At 42.9% G+C, this 25,530-nt stretch overlaps 1 protein-coding gene across 6 annotated transcripts in view; it reads right to left on the reverse strand.

Annotated features, from left to right (window-relative positions):
* TSHZ2 (teashirt zinc finger homeobox 2) overlaps positions 1-25,530 on the reverse strand; it is a 424,686-nt gene that overhangs the window by 182,478 nt on the left and 216,678 nt on the right. Inside the window, exon 1 of one of the 6 annotated variants that reach the window (XM_078392171.1) lies at positions 768-968. The exons of the other annotated variants lie outside the window; for them this stretch is intronic. The gene's annotated coding sequence lies outside the window, so the exon portion shown is untranslated. Of the gene's footprint in view, positions 1-767; positions 969-25,530 lie in introns of those variants that run through there. 6 annotated transcript variants of the gene reach the window in all.

Raw genomic sequence — 25,530 nt, forward strand, 5'->3', positions numbered from 1 at the left:
GATGACACCTTCTGGAATACCCAGTGCCTATGTCGACCTGGGGATTCTGGGAACTGTAGCGTTTGTGTGTTTAGTCGTTTAGTCATGTCCGACTCTTCGTGACCCCATGGACCAGAGCACGCCAGGCCCTCCTGTCTTCCACTGCCTCCCGGAGTTGTGTCAAATTCATGCTGGTTGCTTCGCAGACACTGTCCAGCCAGCTCATCCTCGGTCGTCTCCTTCTCCTCTTGCCCTCACACCTTCCTAACATCAAGTTTTTTTTCCAAGCACTCTTTTCTTCTCATGAGATGGCCAAAGTACTGGAGTCTCAGCTTCAGGATCTGTCCTTCCAGTGAGCACCCAGGGCCGACCTCCCTCAGAACTGATAGGTTTGTTCTCCCTGCAGCCCAGGGGACCCCCAAGAGCCTCCTCCAGCACCACTGTAGCCTTTAAAGGTTACATTTCCAAGCCTTGCTTATGATTATCGGAGTGGTGGACAATCACAAAGAGTTTTGCTACTGATGGTTGTTGTGGGTTTTTCGGGCTCTTTGGCCGTGTTCTGAAGGCTGTTCTTCCTGACATTTCGCCAGGAAGAAGCCGGCGTCTTCAGAGGAACAGGAGCAGGAACTCTGTCCATTCACAGAGCAGAAAGAACAACCTTCAGAACATGGCCAAAGAGCCCGAAAAATCCACAACAACCATCAGATCCTGGCCGTGACAGCCTTCGAGAATACAGTTTTGCTACCGTTTATTCCCTCAGTCTTCTTAGAATGCTAAAGCAGACATACCTGAATCTGTCTTGGCAAGTTACTGTAACTTTTCCGCTGCAGCCCTCTTGAACCACACCATCAGCCCTGTGGCCTCCCCTCCCTGGCTTCTTACTGCCTTGAAGTACGTGCCCTTGGGTCTAAAGTTCCCAGCTGGAGTGAGTAATGACGGGATAAGCTGCTGACTGCATTATAGCTTGATTGATGATTTTGCAGTACAGTTTCCACATGGCTTTGATGCTAAAGCAGGTGATGCTGGTTTGAGCAGGACTCGCTTTGGCAGGCAGACTTCCTTCAGACCCATCTTCTGACAGTGAAGGTAGCTTAGGGTGGAGGTCCTAGAGAATACGACTAAGGCCAACAGGATGTCAAGGAATGGAATATATAGGCATAAAAGTCTTCAAGGTCAACCCTTCCCCTCCCCCCGCCCCCTAACTTGCATGGATCGGTGACTCTCTTTAGTGAGAAGAAATTGCAAGGGCTAAATGCCATTTATTCAATAAGAGAAGGAAAGCTTTAAAAGTCATATAGCACGCTCCACTTATACAGGGTGCATCAATTCAAACTCGTTTTGTCCAATATGAGAGATGGATAGTTGAAGGAATAGCTCGGCAGCGTAGCTTTACAGCTTGCAGCGTATTATTTCAGGGCTGTTACCCTGAGGTAACAGCTCCTATTTGCACACAATGGATGCAGTGGTATTTTAGCTACACTTTTTTCCCCTCAGTGGCTTGGCCTGTGTCACTGGGTAGATTAACAAGTAACTCATACTGTACCATACTAGATCCCTGGTCCAAACACATCATGTTCACGCAACAGCTCCCAAGCAGCTGGGAGAAAGTCCAAACAAAGGTTGTTGAGCTGTCTGCTTCACCAGAAGGAGTGGGGAGAAGATTGGAGGAGACCCCCACCGTTGCTGCATTGTTTCCTGCTAATTCGGGGGCCAAAGGGGAACAGGATATCTATGTCAACCAGCATTTTTGCTACTGACTGTGCTATTCATGCCCAAACGGCCTTTTGAACCCAGAGCCAGTCAAGACTACTCACATCACAATAATCCTCCTTAACTACATACCCTTAAATAAAAGTATCCCCATTTTAGCACTGTATTAAAAAATACAATTCTAAGCTGTTGAACTCACACATATGCTTTTTTTAAAAAGTCCAAATTAAAGGTGATTGCCTCAGTGTGTCAATTAGGCTACACTGCTTTATACTGGAGGAATATACCTTAATTAAGATCTTGTGGAGATGACGGGCTGTAATTTATTCCCAATCTTATTTTAGTACCACAGTAATTCCCTCCACCCTCCATTCCCAACTGGCCAGAGGAATTTAGGATGGAATAAAATGAGCATTAATTTATAACTGTACCTGAGACGGATGATACTTAAGGAAAAAAAAGAGAGTGATCTCGCACAAGGACAATTAAAGTCGTTCTTGATGTCTCCTATTAATCCCTTTAGATGCATAACTCTTTATTCCGTTTCTGTTCACATTAAAGAGAAAAGATCTCCTCTCCTTCCCTCCCGCGCCACCATCATCTTTTATAAGCTATTTTTATTCACTGGGTTCACAGAGGGCTGGTAGGTGCAGCCCTCTGTTTAAGAAACTAGTCCTTTTACACAAAGGGTTATATGCTTTGAATCGGTGATATCGCCCATTTATTCTGCCCTAGTCAGCAGGGCAACCTATCTGCGCTCAGCAGAAAAAAAAGAGAGAGAGAATAGAATAAATCATTTTGAATGAGTGTGTTAATCTGTTGACCCTGCATTTGCTAGTCACCTGGAGTTAGGTGACTAAATGCTAAAATATAGGAGAGGCCAAACACTATGGGTGGTTCTACCGGCAGAGTAAAGAGGATTCAATATGATCTTGCTGAGTGATATATAAATATAGATTATGAAGATCTCGCTCTCTTTTTCTCTTTTGACAAAAAGCATAAGGTATATGCAAAAAGAATACACAATCAAGCCAGTTTCCCTGAGGTTCATTTGTTCCCTTGACAGGCCACAGAGGTTTGCCAGAGAGCTATCTGACGGAAAAATTATATGGAAAAGGAAACCTAGGCAAAGCACGACCATACAGAAAATTGTCACAAATTGCAGTTGGAATCACAAAAGAACCAATGGCTTATATCTGCAAATATAGATGGCTGAGACCTATACATTCCTAGGCTTTACCTTCCTTGACCTGGAAGTCCTGCTGCTTAATCTTAAATATGTGCAGGAGTGGAAAAGGGTCTGCCATTTCTAAGGGGTAAAAGGAATTACATATTCAGGTGATAGCTGCTACAGCTTCACAACATGCTAATCTCCAGAGGACATCAAGACAGGGAAGATCACCACCATTCCAACCTGAATGCACCAGTCTTAGTGGATGTCACTAAACAGGGTTGGTCCTGTTTAAGACTTGGATGAGAGACCACTACAGAATACCAAGGATTTCCAGGAAGGGCTGGGATAGGAAAGAATCCTGTCTGAAATCCTGGAGTATTGCTACTGGTCAGAGTTGGTAATACTGGATTAACTGGACTTAAGGTCTGACTCAGTACAAGGCACTTTCTTATGTTCCCATACAGCATTCTAGGGCCCAGAAGCCAACATTATGGAAGCTGGACAAAACCATTAGACAAGCTGTTTTTCACTTCCCTACTAGTTTTTCTACTCTAGTATAATGGTCTAAAATATGAATACAGGACTGAAGCCTTGGTTATCTTTAAAAAACAAAAATAATGAGACTTTCTGTATCATCATTTCACCCATTATGGACAAATATGTGCATTCATACAACCTTTTTCATCCTGAATCTTGGCACCAAGGCCACATAAATCCAGACTGAGCCTAGGCACTGGAAATAAGTTGCGCTGCTAAGCCCTGGACCAAATTAAGCCAAAACTGGAAACATAATATATGTTCCCCTTACTCCACACATTTAAACACAGGAAAATATGATGCTGTAAGTGTATTTCTGCATTTCATAGTGTGTGTCCCCACCCACCCTTCTTTGTTCTGAAGTGACAATCTTCTGTGCTGATCTCAGCCAAAAAAAAGAGGAGGGAACGTCCTGAAAAAGGAGAAAGGAACAGCTGAAATCAAACGAGAAATGCTGACCCATAGTGCATGAGAAGCAAGCAGTTGGGTGATAAGCCAACCGGCCTGAGATGTCCCCAGTTTTTCAGGCTGGGGCATGAGCAGTGCTACAGAAGCATCTCCCACTCTGCTTACACATTTCATTTTTTGCTGTCTTCCTGTCCACGAAAATAAAAGGAGATGGAGAGGAAGAAAGAACTGCTAATTTATAAGGCCCGAAATAGCAGCTGCTAATGGCTTTTGCACTCATTCTGTAGTCACCACAAGGTCAATCAGAGAGCTAGCCTCTCTTTGATTTTAAAGCAAAACCTCATTTTTCACATTTGTAATTGACATTTATTCAAAACATGCACACAAACAGTTTGCAAGAGGAACCGAAAGAGTGATGGTGTCACACATTTTGTTGCTCAATTCCGTCCTGATCAATCACTGTCTCAGCTTTATATTTTCTTGTTTTGGGGGACATCTTTTTAAAATGCTGTTAAAACACATGTACTAGTATTACCATATGGAAGTGAGAGCTGGACCATAAAGAAGGCTGACCACCGAAGAATTGATGCCTTTGAATTGTGGTGCTGGATGAGACTCTTGTGAATCCCCTGGACTGCAAGGAGAACAAATCTATCAATTTTGAAGGAAATCAACCCTGAGTGCTCACTGGAAGCTGAGGCTTCAATACTTTGGCCATCTCATGAGAAGAGAAGACTCCCTGGAAAAGCCCCTGATGTTGGGAAAGTGTGAAGGCAAGAGGAGAAGGGGACGACAGAGGACGAGTTGATTGGACAGTGTCATCGAAGCTACCAACATGAATTTGACCAAACTCCAGGAAGCAGTGGAAGACAGGAGGGTCTGGCATGCTCTGGTCCATGGGGTCACAAAGAGTTGGACACGACTTAACGACTAAACAACAAAGTATTACCATTCTATTCTCAAAGGCTTTCACGACTGGGATCTGATGGTTGTTGTGGGTTTTTTGGGCTCTTTGGCCGTGTTCTGAAGGTTATTCTTCCTGACGTTTCACCAGTCTCTGTGGCCGGCATCTTCAGAGGACTGGAGTAGGAACTCTGTCCATTCTCTGTATTACCATTCTTCCTGATTTTTTTTGCCCTGCTCGTATGTTATTAGAAGCTAAGGTGGCAAGTATAGGTGCATTTACAGTTCATGCAGTGAACTGTGTTCACTGCATGAACACAGTTGAAAAGGCGGTATAAATCTATGCATGTCTACTTAGAAATAAATGACATTGAATTTGGTAGAGCTTATTCTAATTTATGAGAATACAGCATTGCATCCTAGGCACTACAACATTTGATGACGTTGATTGACAGAAATATCTGTCATGTAGATCAGAATGCCAGATGTGGCTCTGCAGATGTTGCTGGGCTCTTCTTCACCATTAGCTGTGCAGGCTATGGCTTTTGGAAGTTGTGGTTCAGCAACATATAGAAGGTCAGCCCTTGCCTGTCCTTGATATAAATGTGTGTACCTGCACACTGGGGCAGATTGCATAGTCTGCAGCCTACCACTTCACATGCAGCAGTTGCTGAGATTCCATTCTGAATTCTTGCAGACACACACTACAGAATGATAAGGCCATCGCTGGTACACTGCTTTATCCTTAGGATGAAATATGATAACAAAAAGAATGCACATTGTACAGTGCTATGCATTCTTGGTTCTACTGTATGGCATGTAAATATTGGCTTTAATTAAAAAAAAGAAGAAGCCTTTGAAATGTCGATTTATCACAGAATGCTAAGAATTTCTGGGATCAAGATGGTGACCAACAAAGCACATGAATAAAAAAATCTGGACTGCCAGGAAGACAAGTGGCTTCTAAACCAAATCCAGCCTGCATTCTCAGTAGCAACTTAAAATGATTAAACTGAGGCTATTATACTTTGGACATATTGTGAGAAGAGAAGCCTCGTGGCGCAGTGGTTAAAACGCTGTACTGCAGCTAAAACTGTGCTCACGACCTGGGGTTCAAATCCCAGGTAGCCGGCTCAAGGTTGACTCAGCCTTCCATCTTTCCGAGGTCGGTAAAATGAGTACCCAACTTGCTGGGGGGGCAATGTGTAGCCTGTATAATTAAAATTGTAAACCGCCCGGAGAGTGCTTGTAGTGCTATGGGGCGGTATATAAGTCCAATAAATAAACAAATAAACAAATAAACAAACAAATAAACAAATAAACAAACAAATAAACAAACAAATAAACAAACAAATAAACAAACAAATAAACAAACAAACAAATAAATAAAGACTCGCTGTAAAGGGTAATAATGCTAGGGAAAATTGAAAGTAACAGGAAAAGAGGAAGACCAAATAAGAGATGGATAAACTCAATAAAAGAAGTCACAGTCTTGTAGTTGCAAGAGCTGAACAGAGCTGTTAGCGACAGGACCTTCTGGAGTCAGCAATTCTTAGGGCTCCAAACTGATGACACATAAGAAGCAATTTGATGACACAAAAGAACAATAGCATACTTTGGTGATATAACAAAAAGTACAGATTGTTACAAGTGATTATTCAGAATAAAATAAATAGAAAGTAGAGAAAGGAAAGTAGCTTACTGGCTGTATGAAAAAGACTTGGAGACTGGACAGGATACAACAGAGCATTATGCTGTAAAGCTGATGCCCCTAAACTCGCGCACTGATGACCAATCTCCAGTCGTAGAGGAACCAAAAAAAAAGGACAAGGGTTATAAATCTTGACTTGGCTCATTTTCACTTGGTAAAAAAAAAGACAAAGCAAAATATTTTCTCCTCATCAAGAGAATTTTTTTGGGTCAGTCTCGGAGATATTTTGTACATTTTAAGAGTGGTTTTTAACCATTTCCATAAAGCAAGCAAAATAGGAAAATACAATTAATGGGTGCACTCTTAAAAAAGACTAGTGAAAGTAGTCACAAGGTTGGTGGGAGGATCAGAAGAAAAAAGTAGAGCTAGAGTGTGTGTGCTTAGTTGCACAAAAAGAAAAAAAGAAACACTTTTGAGCATAGACAAAACATTTTGTGCAAATTCTATTTTGTGTAAATTGTGGTCATTATGACTCACCCACCATTTGGCATATCAGTCTTGAACTGCAGGTGAAACATCATAAAGTGGCTAAAGATTTGTCTACATCCAAGGTGGTTCCCAATCTTGTGTTAGTCGGGTTTTCTTGGACTGCACTCCCCAAAGCCATTATTAGTTGTGCTGGCTGGGTTTCTGGGCGTTGCAATCCAAGAAAAACCTGGGTTACTCAAGGTTGGGAACCACTGCACTGCCTCTTCATGCTCAGAGGAGAATGTCACAAATGGATGTGATTTCTATGGTATGCAAAGTTGCCCAGATTTTCCTTTCTGAAATGTTAAACATACAGTATGCATTTTTCTAGTATCTTCTCTCCCACCCCCAGTCCTGGAAAACAAGGAGGGTGGAGCTAGGCCTAATTAACTTTTGATTGCCCTCTGCACTAATTATTGTATTGCATAAGAGAATTAATTGCTGAGATGGCTGGTACCTCATCAGTGTTCTTACGGTAGCAGCAATGAAAGGCTTTGCATTTTGTCCTGCAAAAGAATGGGCCCTTTACCTTCCTTCAACTGCCTCCCCAACCCAGCCCTGCCCTGTTCTGAGGGGGTTAATCGAGATGAGTGACAGCCTTTCTGCATGATTTACAACTTGGAACCCTGTAGTGGAACCAGCGCTTGATGGATGATCCTGAAAGACGGAGACTAACCATAAATCATGTCTTTGAATCATTGACAAAGATAAAGGAGAGGAAGAAAAAGCACTGGCATTGACATTCATTCTCCCAATAATGTACATTGACTAGTTACAATACAGAACCTTAATTAAAAAAAAAGACGACTCTGGAGTCGTCACCTTGGTGTGCAGGGAATACTGGCATGGACTCATTTGCTGCAACTGCACATAAAAGTTCAAACTTCACCCCAAAGCTTGCCTTGTGCAGCAAATGGAAATAGGAAATGACTTTATATTAGGAACAACCAACGACTGCTCTGTAGCCTACATCTAGCCCCCGGATTAACAGTAAGGGTTGTGCCCCACACCAGAGTGGACATGGTTGCTTTAACCTGCAAGAAACACTGGCCTGGTTGCACTTTCAGACTGACCAGTGGGTGCTCTTTCCCAAACTAAATCAGAGGAAACACCCTCCCTCAGAATCTGATGAGAAGGTTCTCTTTCATTGGGCCTGAAGTGCTGGCTGGACAGGTTAGAATATTTGCTTCCTGTGAGGCTTTTAGTTTATACATTGCTGCTTTTGAAGGTGCAGCTTCTGACCTTTATATGAGAGGACTGCTCTAGAAGCTTCTGCGATTATATATCTAGAGCACCTACTCATGCTGCTTTGAGATAGGATACAGGCCCATCTCAAGCAAGCAAAATATTAGAGGTTTCACAGGTTCAGTGATGGAAAATGAAGGCCCACTTTGTTCCTTGGTTCATCCCTTTGCTGACCATGTATTATTTAAATTAATAGCACATTATAGATGAGGAATATAAGGCCTTAGGGCCATATCCGAGCTATCCAGGGTCACGAGCCAGTCATATGCATTTCTCCAGGTGGCCTCCCCCTTTCTTCAAAGAGAGAGTTAAGCTAAAATTTACTGGTATTTTTGTCCCACGACTCAGCCACTCACTCACTTACCCCATCACTGCATGGTGGCTCCTGAAAACTTCTCCATAATGAATTTGACCTTTGGGTTTAAAGACCTTCCCCATTGTTGGGGTTTTCAAACTCTACAGAAACTATGCAGGATGAACACATGGTAGATGCAGGAATGCATCCTCGCCATGCCCAGAACTAAGCTTCATTTCCTTATGTCTCCTGCAACATGTAAGAAAGGGCCTACTCAGTAGTTGCTTCCAGGCTATGAAAACCACAACCCTGAGAAGTTAGGTTGGCTAATCTCCTATAAATGAGTTTCAATTGTTGAGACCCGAGGATGTGGACAGGGTGCTTGGATCTGTCCGTTCTACCACCACGCCGCTCGACCCTTGCCCATCTTGGCTAATTGGAAGATCTGCCAGGGGGTTCGCACTTGGGTCCAGGAGGCCGTGAACGCCTCTCTGAGAGAGGGAGTGGTCCCTACCGCCTTGAAAGAGGCGGTAATTCGACCACTCCTTAAAAAGCCTAACCTGGACCCAAGGCTGGTGGTCAACTACCGACCAGTGGCGAACCTCCCTTATTTGGGCAAGGTGTTGGAGCGGGTTGTGGCCGGGCAACTCCAGGCGCTGCTGGATGAAACGGATTTTCTGGATCCATTTCAATCGGGTTTCAGGCCGGGTTTTGGTACAGAGACAGCCTTGGTCGCCCTGTATGATGACCTTTGCCGGGAGAGAGACAGGGGGAGTGTGACCCTGTTGATACTCCTGGACCTCTCAGCGGCTTTCGACACCATCGACCATGGTGTCCTTCTGGATAGGCTGGCTGGGTTAGGAGTTGGGGGCACTGTTTTACGGTGGTTCCGCTCCTTCCTAGCTGACCGTATCCAGAGGGTGGTGCTGGGGGACAGTTGCTCTGCCCCATGGCATTTATGTCATGGGGTTCCTCAGGGCTCGATACTGTCCCCCATGCTGTTTAACATCTACATGAAACCGCTGGGAGAGGTCATCAGGAGGTTTGGGCTGAGGAGTCAGCAATATGCTGACGACACTCAGCTCTACCTCTCGTTTTCCACCAATCCAGGTGAGGCGGTTTCTGTGCTGAACTCGTGTCTGGACCTGATAATGGACTGGATGAGGGTTAATAAATTGAAACTCAATCCAGACAAGACGGAAGTGCTGTTAGTGGGTGCTTCGCCGGACAGGTTGGAGGGCCACTTCCCTGTCCTGAATGGGGTTACACTCCCCCTAAGGGGCAGGGTCCGCAGCTTGGGGGTGCTCCTGGACCCCAGTCTAACACTGGAAGCCCAGGTGGACTCGGTGGCCAGGGGCGCCTTCCTCCAGCTGCGGAAACTATACCAGCTACGACCCTACCTGGACGAGCGGAGTCTCATGACAGTTACACATGCACTGGTAACATCTCGTATTGATTATTGCAATGCGCTCTACGTGGGGCTGCCTTTGAAGACGGTCCGGCGACTGCAACTGGTCCAGAATCGAGCTGCGCGGCTGGTGAGTGGTGGGGCCGCCAGAGAGCACATCAAGCCGATTCTGTATAATTTACACTGGTTACCAGTTGCTGTCCGGGCCCAATTCAAAGTGCTTGTTTTGACATATAAAGCCCTAAACGGCTTGGGCCCTGGATACTTGAAGGACCGCCTCCTTCCATATGAGCCTACCCGGCTGTTAAGATCTAGCCAGGGGGCCCTTTTGAAAGAGCCATCCCTCAAGGAGGTAAGAGGGACAGCTTGTAGACAAAGGGCCTTCTCGGCAGCTGCCCCCAGACTATGGAACGCCCTCCCAACTGAAATTCACCTGGCGCCAACACTGATGATATTTCGGCGCCAGGTCAAAACCTTCCTGTTCCAGAAGGCTTTTAATTGAAATAACATTAACTGTGGGTCTTAATGATGGCAATTTTAATTGTATTTTTTAATTGTATTTTAATTGTATTTTAACTGTATTTTAATCATTTTATTCTATTGCATTGAATTTTAATTGTTGTAAGCCACCCAGAGACCTTTGGGTAGAGTGGGCGGCATATAAATTAAATAAATAAATAAATAAATAAAATAAAATATTTGTGTTGTAGGCCTAAGACGTCCTTTGTCAGGCAGGCTTTTAAACAATAAGTGTCTCAGGAATGCTATGTTTAGAGATTTTTAAATACTTTTCAAAAATGTTTTAAAGTGGTTCTAGCTTGGGAGGAGCTAGGCCTTTTCTCCCAGGTGAGCTACATATAGGTATCTGTAAGTCAAGCTGGTTGGATAGCTTAGTGGATTAGGTATCTGGCTGTGGAGCCAGGGAGTTTGATTCAACACTGTGCCTCCTGTGATCAGAGCCAACCTGTGTTGCCTTGGGCAAGCTGCACAGTCCCAGGGCGCCCCCAGAAGAAGGGACTGGGCAACCACCTCTGAGTATTCTGTACTGTACTGTGCCCCGAAAAGAGTTGCCATAAGTCAGAATTGACTTGATGACACATGATTATTATTAAGTCAGGTAGAACTCCCACAATGGAGAATTATGGGATTTGTAGTATACGAAATAAAAAAAAAATCCCATTCTTAACCACTGGGCTTCTTTCCAAGAAAATTAGAGATCCTCTTTTGGTGAATGCACTGAGAACTTCTTGTTAGGTACTCCTAACCCTTCTCAAAGAATCAGAGTGTGCATAAATTAGTTTCAGCTTGTAATGTGAGAGTTACAGCATGGGCCAAGCAGAACTGTATCACTGCTGTGAAGGAGGCTGTATGTTAGACTGGAACATAGGAAGCTGCTGTATAGCAAATCATACCATTGATTCATCTAGCTCAGTACTCTCAATTTTAACTGGCATTGACTCCCCAGAGTTGCTGCCAGCTGGTCTCCCATCATAGCACCAGCTGGACTAAGCTCTGCTTAGCTTGTGAAAAACCGAGGCAACTGGATGTGCCCACACATTATGTTGTAAGAAGAGTCTGGTTTTCTATGTAGCTAACATGTTACCTGTGACATGGTCATAAGATGTTAAAACAAGCCCAGTTGCCAAACCATGACATGGAAGAAGAAGGTTTTATGGAATATTCCAGCAGTGCCTCATGTTTAGAGCTCAGACCATAATTTTTTAGAAGAAACTAATTGTGTTATCTGTTACTTACGTAAATATTAGTGATCAGGTTGCCATTATTGCTATTGTTGCTCCAGCCACACTATAGTTTGCTGCATTTTGCATTACTAACCCATTGTATTGCTGGTTCTCTCTAGCAGACAGTTAGAATGTTGTGCCTTAGAAATATTTATAAAAATACAAACGGAAAAAAAATCAAAGACTACTTCCCTTGACACTTAGGACTGATATAACCTGAAAAATTCCTGTAAACATGCCTATAACCTTTTTTGAAAGTATTCAAGAGTTACACTTGAAAAGTAACTGCAACTATTAGTTACACTAATTATATAAAAGGAACCAGTTATAGATAACTTTCTTTTTAACTAGTTACTTCCAAGCTCTGTTCCTGTCCCACTCAGCAATCTTTAACTCAAAGAGAGTTATCAACTGGCAAGGAAAGGGAAGTATAAAGAAGAAGGTTTAGCATTCAGCACTTCCACATTCATAACAAAATCACATCCATTTAAGTTGAATGTACTTGCTTTGGACAATCTTATTAATCTTTCCATTCCAATATTGCAATTTTAAAAAAAGCCGAATGGGGAATTCCATGGGGCGAACGTGACAGACTTTTTTTTGTGGCTTTCTTACCCTTTCATTTTCTCTCTTGTTCTACACTCCTTCTAATTCTTTCTCCTGTAAGCAAGGACTGGAAGGTTTTAGCAGATCTTGTGTTTGGTAAATCATATACATATGATGTTCGCACCCAGCTATGCAGCATTCGACCCGAATCATCTATCAGTCTCTCCGTTCCATGTCGTTTATGAAAGCCTACCGAGTATTGTTTTCATCTTGCCATACAGCAAAGCGGCAGGCTCTCATGAATACTGAAGAGCTCACTAAACACAGCATGTATTTAGGCTCTATAGACTCAGACAACTCAGAATGGTATAATTTTACCACTGTAAGATGCATTTCCAAGAGGTGATTCTTTGCCTCTTTCCTCACCCTCATCTTCTGGGTGCAAATGACAAGCAGCTCTGCATTTCGGTGTCACTCGTGTGACAGTGCTTGGATGCCTCACTAAATTCTGCCTGTGTTGCCTATTAATATGTGTATGTGGTAGCATTTCAAGTATATCATGATTATGATTATGATTATTCAAACTCCCCTTCAATAAAAAGCCATCAGTTGATTTAGGAAACATAATTTGACAAAGCCAGTGAGTGAGGTTTAGTGATTAGAGTGTAAGTTTGAGATGGGGAAGATCCAGTTCCTACTTCACACTGAGCCATGAAACTCATTGGGTGGCATTGACCCAGTCACCCTCTCTCATGTTAGCCTATCAAACAGGGTTCTTGTGAGGATAAAGTGGCCAGGAAATCCATATACACTATTTAAAGCTTAGTGGAGGGACAGCAGGATATAAATACAGAACATTTTCCTTCTTTCCATATTCATATTTTTCTATTTGTTATTTTTATCACTATTTTGTATTTACAGTACTGTATTTTTAATTCAGTAAGGATTCTTCTCAATACTGTACATCCTTCACAGTGCATCATATATAAAACAGAAAAGTATGGTTTTGTTGCAGAAAAAAAAATTAAGGAACCTTGCCATATACTGATTCTGATCACTGACTGTCTACTCTGAGTTGTCAGATAAAACGGATTCTCTTTAAGTTCTGTTGAGGTCAAACTAGACAAGAACTGAGTCTATAATTAAAAGCTGATAACCCTCCAAGGAAACAATTTGTGCAGTGGCCAATTGGACTTGCCAATGGAGTCCATGTTTACCTCCCATGACCAATTACTAAACAATGCAAGCAAACTGGAAAATGTGAAAACGGGGAAAGCTTATGTTGAGTATATGAGACATCTTTTAGCACTTCAGATGTCTTCTAAATACAGACCCAACCAACTTGTTTAGCTTGATCTTACCATGCTTTGACCAGAGACAGTAGGGTTGATCTAGGAAGCCAACATTAAAGCACAACAGTTCTCACAGGCAATTCATATCACTATATCTCTTCCTTAATTGGTTCAACCATAAGGATTCCAAGCCAAGACAAATGGAATAAAGGGTGTTCTGTATTTGGAATGATTCCAAGGAAAGGGAACTGCATAATTGTCCAGCAGCTATCAAGGACACTTCTCTGCTTATTTTTGCGATATGAACTTAATCAATGCATAAAGAAGAATGCTAGATCCCAACCTGAACAGTTGGGAATCTATCATGTCTTGGCTGTATTATTTATTCATTGGTACTAGCTTTATATGACTTTTCTATTTTAAAAATGACTATGAAGCTGAACAGCAAGTAAAACAGAATTAGAATGATAATAATAATAATAAAAAAAAACCTTTCAGTTTAGCTATGGAGACAATCTGCAATAAATCATAAATTAAAAAACCACCATAATTCTTTGTGAGGTTGCAATTAAGGATGGCAACCCGATGGGCTCAGGGGTATAGCATGGGCAACACCATCCAGGAGATTTTAAAAAATGTCTGCCAAATTATGTGAAACCCTCTGATCTAAAAATCAAGTTGCAAAATCTCCTGGCAATGTGCAGTCTCTCCACTGCATCCAAGATTTTGTTTTAGGAGGAGAAAGGTCTAAGAGAACTAGGATATTTAAAAGATAGCTTCAGTTGTATTTTTCTCCCTCAATGCAAATGCCAAACAAAATCAGAAAGAGGAGAGAAAAATAAACCAAGGCCTGCCAAAAGCTGAGTTTGGCTGGCTTGTAAAATGGCACCGTGTCAAAAGATGGGGAAAATGGAGATGGCTATTCTTTGCGGCAAGCAAAATATGTTTTGGCTACTACGCTGAAATTACTAGATTAAGGCTACAGTGTGATATATAGAACTCAGTCAGGATTTGATCTAAGTAGACACACGTAAGATTGCACTACAAGAGCTGGAAGGAACCAAAGTCTTTTGACTAATGGGACTCTTCTTTGCCATCCTCCCATCCATGCCTCATGTTGCCAGGTGAGGCTACATATTGAATCCTTATTTGTTTATTGGCCAAGTTTAAGCCAATGGTGTTTACCTTCAAAGTTCTAAATGCAGAACATGTAAGAGTTACTTTTTTGAACTAAAATGTCCCAAATCCCCCAGACATGATTCTGGGAGTACCAATCAAAAAGGAAACTTTTGCCAAGTTCTATGTACATCAGGGGTTGTCAACCTCTGGTCTGCGGCCCGGTGCCAGTCCGTGGACTTGCCGGAAATGGGCTGTGGATACAGATCTCCACACCGCCCATGTGCTCACATGGGGGCGTGTTGTGCTTGCAGCAGGCATGTCATGCTTGCGGAGAGCACATTGAGCCCATGGTGGGTGTTTCATGCTCACGTAGGGGGGTGTCACACTTGCGGCAGGCGTGTCACATGGAGCTTGCTCTCCCCAGCCGGTCCGCAGCTCCAAAAAGGTTGGGGCGCACTGATGTACATGGATTGAGACAGAAGTACAGTAGGGCCGCAATATCTATGGGGGATTGATTCCAAACCCTCACAGTGGATGCAAGAAACCATGGGACTATGGAATACGATTCATTGCATGGTCTCTGGCAACCTCTAGTGGCCAGTTGAGGGAAATACACCCTGGAAATACATACAGTATCAATATACAGTAGTGCCTCGCTTTACAATCGCTCCGTTTAACGACAAAACCGCATTACGACGAACCTTTTGCGATCACTTTTGCGATCGCTTTACGATGTTTCCTATGGGGGAATTTCACTTTGCGACGATCAGTTCCCTGCTTCGGGAACCGATTCTTCGCAAAACGATGATTTTCGGACAGCTGATCGGCGGTTTCAAAATGGCCACTGGGTAAACAAAATGGCCCCCTGCTGTTTTCTGGGACAGATTCCTCGCTGCACAGGCAGCGAAAATGGCCGCCCTATGGAGGATCTTCGCTAGAGGGTGAGTTTCCAGCCCATTGGAACGCATTAAACGGGTTTTAATGCGTTTCTATGGGCTTTTTAATTTCGCTTTACGACGTTTTCAATCTACAGCGATTTCACTGGAACAAATTAACATCGTAATGCAAGGCACCACTGTATATTTCTGAGTTTTTTTATTTAGTATTTTCAGGCAGCAGATAAGTGAATCAGCAGATACTGATCCCACTGATAAAGGGTCTTGCTATATGTAAAGCTGCATCTTTTCTCAGACCAACTTATCCAGAGCTCTATTCTGCTGTGCTTTAACAGTATGCGGTGCTTACCCACAGACACAAGCAAAAAGTAGACCTTGGAAGTAACTGTTTAAAAATAACATGTTGTTGTCCAAAGTTTCCTGTCCTCAGCAGACCTACTCAGCTCCTGTAAACTCAAGCCTGTAGCTTCCTTTATGGAGTCAGTCGATCTCATATTTCATCTTCCTCTTTTCATGTTGCCTTCAACCATTATTTGCCTTTTCCAGGGAATATTCCCTTCTTGTGATGTGCCCAAAGGAGGATAGCCTCAGCTTCATTATTTTTGCTTCCGGAGATAGTTCAGGCTTGATTTGCTCTAGGATCCACTTGTTTCTTTTTCTGGTAGTTCAGGGTATTTAGAAAGCTCTCCTCCAGCACCACATTTGAAATGAATACTTTTTTCCCTGTCAGCTTTCTTTACAGTCCAGCTTTCACACCCATATAAGGTGATTGGAAATAAAAGAGTGTAGATTATCTTGTTCTTGGTCTCCAGTGACATCCTTACACTTGATGATATTTCCTAGTTCCTTTGTTGCTGCTCTTTCAAGTCTCAGTCTTCTTCTGACAGTTACCAGTAATTAGAAATTTTGGGGGTGGGTAATTGGTACTAATTCTAGCTATTTTAAAAGCCACTTTTAAGACATTTTAGAGGCATTCTGACAGATATTTTCAGATTCTACATCATCCTCTTATCAATCCTAAGTGGTAAGACAGACACTCCTTGATTTTGTCTTTTTGTAAATAGTAGCAGAAGTACAAGTACTACCAAAACTACAAGCTGGATTCCAAATAAGCAGAGGAACTAGAGACCAAACTGCTAACATGCGTTGGATTATGGAGAAAGCCAGAGAGTTCCAGAAAAACATCTACTTCTGCTTCACTGACTATGCAAAAGCCTTTGACTGTGTGGACCACAGCAAACTCTGGCAAGTCCTTAAAGAAATGGGACTGCCTGATCACCTTATCTACCTCCTGAGAAACCTATATGTGGGAGAGGAAGCAACAGTTAGAACTGGATATGGAAACACTGATTGGTTCAAAATTGGGAAAGGAGTACGACAAGGCTGTATATTGTCCCCCTGCTATTTAACTTACATGCAGAACACATCGTGCGAAAGGCTGGACTGGAGGAATCCCAAACTGGAATTAAGATTGGCGGAAGAAATATCAACAACCTCAGATATGCAGATGATACCACTCTGATGGCAGAAAGTGAGGAGGAATTAAAGAACCTCTTAATGAGGGTGAAAGAGGAGAGCACCAAAAATGGTATGAAGCTCAACATCAAAAAAACTAAGATCATGGCCACTGGTCCCATCACATCCTAGCAAACAGAAGGGGAAGATATAGAGACAGTGACAGACTTTACTTTCTTGGGCTCCATGATCACTGAAGACGGTAACAGCAGCCACGAAATTAAAAGACGCCTGCTTCTTGGGAGGAAAGCAGTGATAAACCTAGACAGCAAGTTAAAAGCAGAAACATCACCTTGCGGACAAAGGTCTGCACTTTCAAAGATATTGTTTTTCCAGTAGCAATATATGGACATGAGAGCTGGCCCATGAAGAAGGCTGACCGCCGAAGAATTGATGCTTTTGAATTGTGGTGCTGGGGAGACTCTTGAGAGCCCCCTGGACTGCAAGGAAATCAAACCTATCAATTCTAAAGGAAATCAACCCTGAGTGCTCACTGGAAGGACAGATCCTGAAGCTGAGGCTCCAATACTTTGGCCATTTCATGAGAAGAGAAGACTCCCTGGAAAAGACCCTGATGTTGGGAAAGTGTGAAGGCAAGAGGAGAAGGGGATGACAGAGGACGAGATGGCTGGACAGTGTAATCGATGCAACCAACATGAATTTGACTCAACTCCAGGAGGCAGTGGAAGACAGGAGGGCCTGGTGTGCTCTGGTCCATGGGGTCACGAAGAGTCAGACACGACTTAACAACTAAACAACAACAAATAGTAGCAATATCAGCAGTGGCCATTTCTCTGAACTTTCCTGGGCTGCTAGCAATGACAAGGCAGCACATAGATCATTAATAACACACAAACTAATTATCCTCACAACAGGAGCAGTGATAACGAGAAGAACATGCTGGCCACCACACAGTAATGAGTTACACAGGAAGTTCTTTTACAAAGTCATGTTCTACGTGCTGGCAAAAAACTGTTTTAACATTCTTCGTTTTAGGGCCTACATATAGCAACAGAGAGCTTTAACATATCTGTCTTCTTGCAAAGGCTTGACAGATGCACAAAAGTGAGTAGCTAAAATGCATCAGAAGGGGAAGTTTCTGCCAAAGATTTTCTGGCTGTTTACATGGAGGAAAGGTGGAGTATTTGCGTGGCTCCATTCAGGGAGAGAAAAACATACACACACCGGACAGGCTCAGGACTGGAGGAGTACTAGAAAAACTCATCTATGAACACCCCTCCACTGGCACTGATGATTCAAGCTTTGGCTGAACAAATGCTATACTAGGGTGCAGGTGAGGCCAGGAAGAGCCCTACCATTAGACAGGGTGAAGAAACTGGTTCAGGTGGCAGAAGAAGGGAGAAGCAACAATGGTAGAAATTATACCTTTCAACTGCAGCTCCCAGTATACCCCAGCAAGGAGTCTACTGATGTAATGCTCCCCATCTGTGTGTGTGTGTGTGTGTGTGTGTGTGTGTGTGTGTGTGTGTGTGTGTGTGTGTGTGTGAGAGAGAGAGAGAGAGAGAGAGAGAGAGAGAGAGAGGAGAGAGAGAGAGAGAGAGGGAGAGAGAGAGAGATTGGGGAGAGGAATGGTGTGTAAGTGGATGGGGCCACATTGATTTATTCATGCATGGACAGATAGTAATGGCTAGTATTTAGCAATGGCTATTCTGCCCACTAGGGTTCCCAAAGCAATGTACAACAGATTTAAATAGTGACATAATAGGGCTATTACTTCTAGTAGACCACGGGCTAAAGGCAAAGCAAAGCATGCTGCTTATTGTATTGCCACATAGTGATGGCTGGTTTACAATTTAATTATGCAGGCTACATACTGCCCCACCTCTGCCAGAGAGCTGAGTATTCAATTTACCAATCTCCAAAGTCAACCATCAGCTGATTACCTGAGCCCAGGATCAAACTCAGGTTGTGAGCAGAGTCTTCACTGCAGTACTGTGGTTTAACCACTGTGCCATGGGTTTTTGCCTGCTCTTGATAGAGAGAGTTCAACATCACAGTCTAGGGCTAATTTGGGTTCTCAAACTGAGATTTATTCTTCATTTGCATAGCAGAACCTATACCCACTAGATGCCACTAGGTTTTGCCCCTCCCCTTAAACTGTTTTCTTGCCTACCTTCACCCTGGCCACCACTGTCTTACTTGTGTGGGTAAGGGCTACTCTAAACTTTCTCCTCTCGATTTCCAGCTGGGATCTGTTACTCGCCAGTTTATTGTGTTAATACATTTTTGCCCATGTGTTGGCTGTTGAACCTTCAGTACTGTGGTACTTCAGGTACCACGGAGATGTTGCTACCATAATGGCTTTATTAAGCAGGTTGGTATGTATACAGCTCCTTAGCAGGCCTCTAAAGGCATTCCTGGTGGAAAGTTTATCCTAATTTAAGGAAAAAGAGGGGACAGTTTGGCAGTTAGGGTATATTTAAGTGGACAGGGCACAATTAACTATGGATTCCTGAACGTAAACACACTCAAATGAATAGCAGAGTTGGGCCCTCAAAGTATTCAAAAGTAGGGGAAGGAGCAAGCTTTTGAGTCCCACAGAAGCCTACATGAGCTGGCCATTTGTACATATTTAGTAAAGCTCAGCAGAATAAAGAGTGCTGAGGTATATACAACAGCTTGCCTCCACTTCTCTTCTTTTAAAACAAAACAAAACATTGTTTTGATGACCCAAGGAAAGTGTTACCCAACTTTGCATCTTCTTACTGATCATGCAGCTAATACCGCCACCCCCCTCCCGGCTGCCCTTGAAACTAAACAGATAGAGTTTATAGAATTTCATCTGCCTCCTATAGCCCTGTTCTAATAGTATGGACTTTTTGCTTTAAGGACATCAATCATTTTAAATTTAGGCTGGCACAGATACACACAAACACACACAAACCCGCACCCACTGTAACCAAATAAACAACGACAAAAACCTTTTAAACCAGCAAGTATTTTTAAAAATCCAATCTGGAAAGTAAGCATGGGTTGAAATCACTGAAGATATGAAAAGAAGCAAGGAGTTGTGAGGAGGGAGGGTGGATTCGTTCTCAAGAAAGCTGTTGTTTGCTTGAAATGGAAAGCAAGATGGTCCTTTAAAAAAACGTCCTTATAAACACAAACAGAAAACACCCCCACCATGCTGTGAATGGCATGAAAATGTGAGCATTTTAGCTGTTGAAGGCCCTTTTGTGATTTCTGAGGAAGAATCTGTAGGCTCAATCTGCTGCTATTTGTCCTGACAGTTTAACTGCTGAGACAAAACTCAGTGCCAGAATTTCAGTGTACTTTTGCCGATCGGAAACAAGGAACAGAGAGTCTTCTCAAAGTGTATTCATTTGCACAATATTAATTGGAATCATTAATAAGGACGAGCAGAACCCGTTGGTTCTGTTCCAGAATGTTTTGGCGGGAAAGCAGAATGCTCCATTCAGCAGTGCCAAAACGGTGGAGATGATTACGGAAACAGGAATGGGCTCTGTGCTATCCTCTCCAGGCAACTAAACCTTTACCCTACCAGCTCTGAGCCTCTGGGTTGAGAGTTCAGTGTCTGTCTCTTTGCCATGCCGAAAAGCTAATGTGGTGTAAAGGCTGCCAAGTCTCAGGGCAAAGGCTGGAGCTTCAGGGAAATGCAATGGGTTTCAGGGTGAGTGGAAAGAAAGGAGGACAAAGTTTGTTTTCTCTAGATTTGGGCTTTCCTCTTTGACCCATTCCCATTTGGCACAAGGACAGAGCACAAAGGTGTTCGTTTGTGTGTCGTGCTTGCTTTCATCGCCGTCTTTGTCCATGACATCAAAAGAAAGATTGACTCCTGTCCTCTGGTCTCCATTTTTTGCTCTGAAGTCTCAGAGAAGGGGATGCTGCAAATCTCTCAACCCGAATAGGCCATAGTGATCAGAATACTAGGTTAAGACATTGACGACTTGGTATCAAATCCCCCTCAGATGTCAAACTTGCAGGGTGTAATAAATTTCACTTTCCTAAGGTGTCACTGGCTAGTAACTTTCTCTCACCCTGATCCATCCCATGGGAATTGCAGGATAAAAGTGGGGAGAGGGGACTCATGCTTACTCCCTTGAACTCACTGGAGAAAATATAGGATATAAATGTAACAAGAAATTACAGGTAAGACTTGACTGAGCGGTAACAAATAAATTTGGCGGCTGACACAAGTGAGGTTGTCTTCCATGCATTCTAGACATGGAGGTGCCCCCTTTCCCAGAAAAGGAGGAGGAGAATAGGGTAGCCCATCCCTCTCAGAGGAGAAACTTCTGCTTTCAAAAAAGGAAATAGAGCTAGGAGTTGGAACTGTTCATTTTCATAACATTCGGCAGTAGATTCACCCATAAACTTCAACACCCTCTAAATCAGGGGTCTCAAACTCAATTTACCTGGGGGCCGCTGGAGGCAGAGTCTGTGTGAGGCTGGGCCGCATCAGATTTTCCGCCAAGTGGAGCAAGAGCCCGAGGAAGCTGCCCAGGAGTTCCCTTAACCTGGCTGGGGCTCTGAGGAGGAAGGGCGCGAGCCCTCAAACACACACACACACATGGAGGTCCGGCAACCTTCCTCTGAAGGCCCCCCTCAAAAAAAGGCAGTTCTGGATGGAGGGTGCAAGAGGCGCTGTCTTGGGAGAGAGCTGGTGAGCAAGGCAAGGCTTTTTTTGACTCTTGACAGCAGAGGACGCGTGGGCACTTCAGGGGGGCAGGCAAGGCGGGGGCCACAAACTATCATCCGGCGGGCCGCAAATGGCCCCCGGGCCGCATTTTTGAGACCCCTGCTCTAAATGTTTGCAAATATGCAAATGTGGACCTGCATCGTACTCTATTTTTGGGTCAAGAATTTTATTAGGGGTGGGCTGATATATTAAGTAGCCATAATAACTGGCACTCAGGTTTCCAGCAAAGTCTGCCAGGGTGGATTTTTGAGAGCATTTCTGGCCATGTTAAGCCTGTAAGGACTTGAAAGAACACCTGAAGGCCACAAATCTATACCAAATTCAACGATCTGGAGACCCACTCGATTGATCTAGATTCATCTAGACTGAAATCTTGACTGCAAAAAGGCAATTTAAAGGGCAGCATTTTAACATTTAAAAACAAAATACGATCCAGACTTTTAACAGATGCATTAACTCAGGACTTGCTGAAAGTTATGGTTCACACCACAGATGACATATGTAGAGCTTCCATACGTGGGTAATGGCTATATGGTCAGGAGTCACATTTGCGGCGGAGTGGTGACAGGAATCATGGCATAGCCTCACAGCACCCTCAAGCATTAAGTGAATGTGTGAGGTGGAGGCATTGTAGGAAAGATAGTTTAAGAAGAATCAAATAAATTGTCCCTCAAGAACAGCCATCATAACATTCAAAAGGGAGGCCACTAATGCAGAAAACTGAAGGGATTTGCTAACCAAAAAGCCAAAACTTTCAGGAACTGGAGGTCACATCAAACATTATTCGAATGACATGTTTTTGGCTATTGCAATGTTTTCCCTCTGGGCACACAGTTTCTTCAAAACTCTGTGCCTGTGTAAATGAACTTAGAAAAAAGCTCTGTGTTTAGCTACCAAAGAACAATAGCAAAATAAATTAAAAGTGAATTTGCAATACAATAAAGTACAGAAACGCCAAACAAAAGCAAAGTAATGTGTGACATGTGGCGGGAAGAAAGCTCCTCCTACAATAACCGATGTATCTTGCCTCTTAGAGGAGCTCTACTTCTAATGATGTGCTGCTTGGTTCATCTGGTTAAACAAAGGAGACATCATAAAAACAAGTAAAATAGGACTGCTACTGAAGCTGTGCGTTACAAGCAAAGGATGTCTGGTAGATGCAGAGCTTTAAATAAGACATCTCAAGTGGAAAAATACATAGCATATCCTATATACTTTCATCACATCATTATATGCAGAGATGGACATGAACTAGGAAAATGGAAGTTCCTGGTGCTTCCTGGTTCATCCCTATTTACAAACCATGAACCATGAAATTTCATGAGCTTTCCAACGAAATGAACCATTTTATGGTTTGTGCAATTTGGGATTTCCGGGAGTGGTAGAACGGCCCCTGCATGAGTTACAGATGCCAAACCTGCAGCAACTCTTCAGCTGACCCTTCTCCCCACCTGTGCCATTTAGTGAAGATTGGATTTGGGACATCTTGAGTTATAGCTCCACAAAGCAGGTCCCCTCCCCTTTAGCCAACTGCTAAAGAGCACTTTCTTGGGGGGGGGGGGATTTGCTTGGACATCCCAAATCCAATCTTTGCCAAACCTGAAGGGGGTGGTGAGAAGAATCAGCTGAAGATTTTATCTCTGATACATGTGGGAGTCATTCTACAGCACCTGGAAGTCCCAAAACATACAAATTATGAAGCAGAAAAATTACCAACACCAATAATAGTTTGGTCTTTGGTTTCATTCTGGGCATGCACATTTCGCTGAAGGGCCTCCAAAGGAACCACAAAATGGCCCAATTTGGGTGTGTTTTTGAGGCTGTTGGTTTTTGTTTGTTTGGTTGGTTTTTTTGCTTTCATGCCTATCTCTAATCACATGTATCACTAGCGTATTCTATACATTACCATCATAGCATGGAAGCTTCCGGAAAGACCTTTGAGGCGAAATGTATAGATACACTTCAAATTCTCCCACAATCTCTCTTTTTCCCCCCCTGTAGTGAGTTCTTTAGCCCAGACTTAATTGATGTCTCCTTATTTGCAATATTTTATTCTTTTTGTACCCAGTGTTCTAACCATTTTCTTTTAGTGGCTTATGACTTGTTTCTATGTTCTTATACCTTTTCCAATCAAACAATTAAAAAATGAAAAGACATGCCAGTAGAAGCTGCTCTAGCCATTACAAAATAAGCTAAGCATTCTAGGAATTTTAAAAACAACAATCTTACTTTGGAAGTCTCAGATGATTACTCACCAGTGAAAGAAAGAGAGGAATTCTGTAAGTGTGAAGAAGACTGACTGAATCCACAGGATTGACTCTCCACTTGTTTAATCCTATATGTTCTGAAATTACCGGTAAATCTTATCATCTCCTATGTAAACTCAAGTTTCCACCCCAAGCCAATATACAACAATTAAAATAAACCATAAGATTAGAATATAAGGTTCTTGGATGAGCGAATGAAAGTCTTTTCTAGCCTCTGATGGTTAATGATAAAGAAGACACCGCTAGATTTGTGGTACAAATTGCAAACACAGATGAGCAGGAGGGGATCACTGTAGTCAAGGACCTTCAAAAATAAGAATAACAACAATAATTTTAGAACTGCAGAGCTGGAAGGGATCCTAAGGTACTTGTATCATCGAGTCCGGCTCTTGTCAAGGAAGCACAGTTGGGAACTGAACGCCCAGCCTCTGGCTCTGCAGCCAGATACTTAAACCACTGAGCAATCCAGCAGCATGGCTAGTAATTTTTGTGGAACATTAGCCTGCAAGGAAATGCTGTAAATAAAACACACACAAAAACCATGTTGGTTGCCTTATTTTTGTTTTTTAAAAATGGCACCCCATATACCTAAACGCAGCTATTTATCATAATGCCTTCGCCATAATAATAAACATGGTATTTTGTTATGCTGGTGTATTTTTCTACTTGTGCTTATGTTCACGTGTGTATTTTTTAAAATCACTGTGGGGCACTGAGAGTTGTACGTTTTAATTCTGTGTAACCCCACCTCCCCTGTAGTGCTTGCACCAATGGAGTGGTATATAAATTGAATGAATGAATGAATGAATTTGTTTAAAATCACCACCACCATCAGATACAGCTTCGATTCGACCCATCAGGGCTCTGTTTAGATTCGCATAAAAACAATTAAAACAGCAAATGAGAAAAGAAAGCCAGAGTTCTTCCTTGCTACATTCTTCTTGCTTTCAGACATAACCTCTGAAACTGCTATTCATAATTAAAAAGAAATTATAATGACTCTGTATGACACATACTGTGACTCCATAATCACGTCTTCCCGTGTGTATCCCTCTTCATATTTTACCTTTGCTCCTCTCCACCTCTGGGAGGAATAAAATAGCTTTTGAGGTACATTTCCTCTCCTTCACCTATACACATATACACACATTTTCCTTCTTCCCTCACACAGACATCTCTTTCATCATTTCCTCTCCTCTCATCTTAAAAACAGTCTGGAGCACACTTCAAGCAAAGGTAGCCATGTGGAGCCTGAGCCGTTTCCAGATTTATACAGGGCCTTTGCTAGCATCCTGTCGAGTCCCTCCGCTGCTTTGTAAGGACCACCCGGCTAGTTCTGAACCACATCTGACAAAATGATACTGTTCACTTCCAGAACCCATCACACAGTTATTCTTGGATAAAAGGTAAAGCAAATAGCAGCCAACTGCTCACTGCTGCAGAAACAAAGACCATCAAGCTATTTATCAAAGCGCCAGACAACCGGTTTGCTCTCAGCCCATCCACCTCTCCTATTACAGCTTTAAAACGATAACACACTATAATATCACAAATGACAAATGAAACTGGGAGGGGGGGTAACCTATACACGATCAATATCTGCTCTGAAATAAGAACCATCTTTAAAGTATTGA

The sequence above is a fragment of the Pogona vitticeps genome, chromosome 4 (assembly GCF_051106095.1).
Source record: "Pogona vitticeps strain Pit_001003342236 chromosome 4, PviZW2.1, whole genome shotgun sequence".
Taxonomy (NCBI): Eukaryota; Metazoa; Chordata; class Lepidosauria; order Squamata; family Agamidae; genus Pogona; species Pogona vitticeps.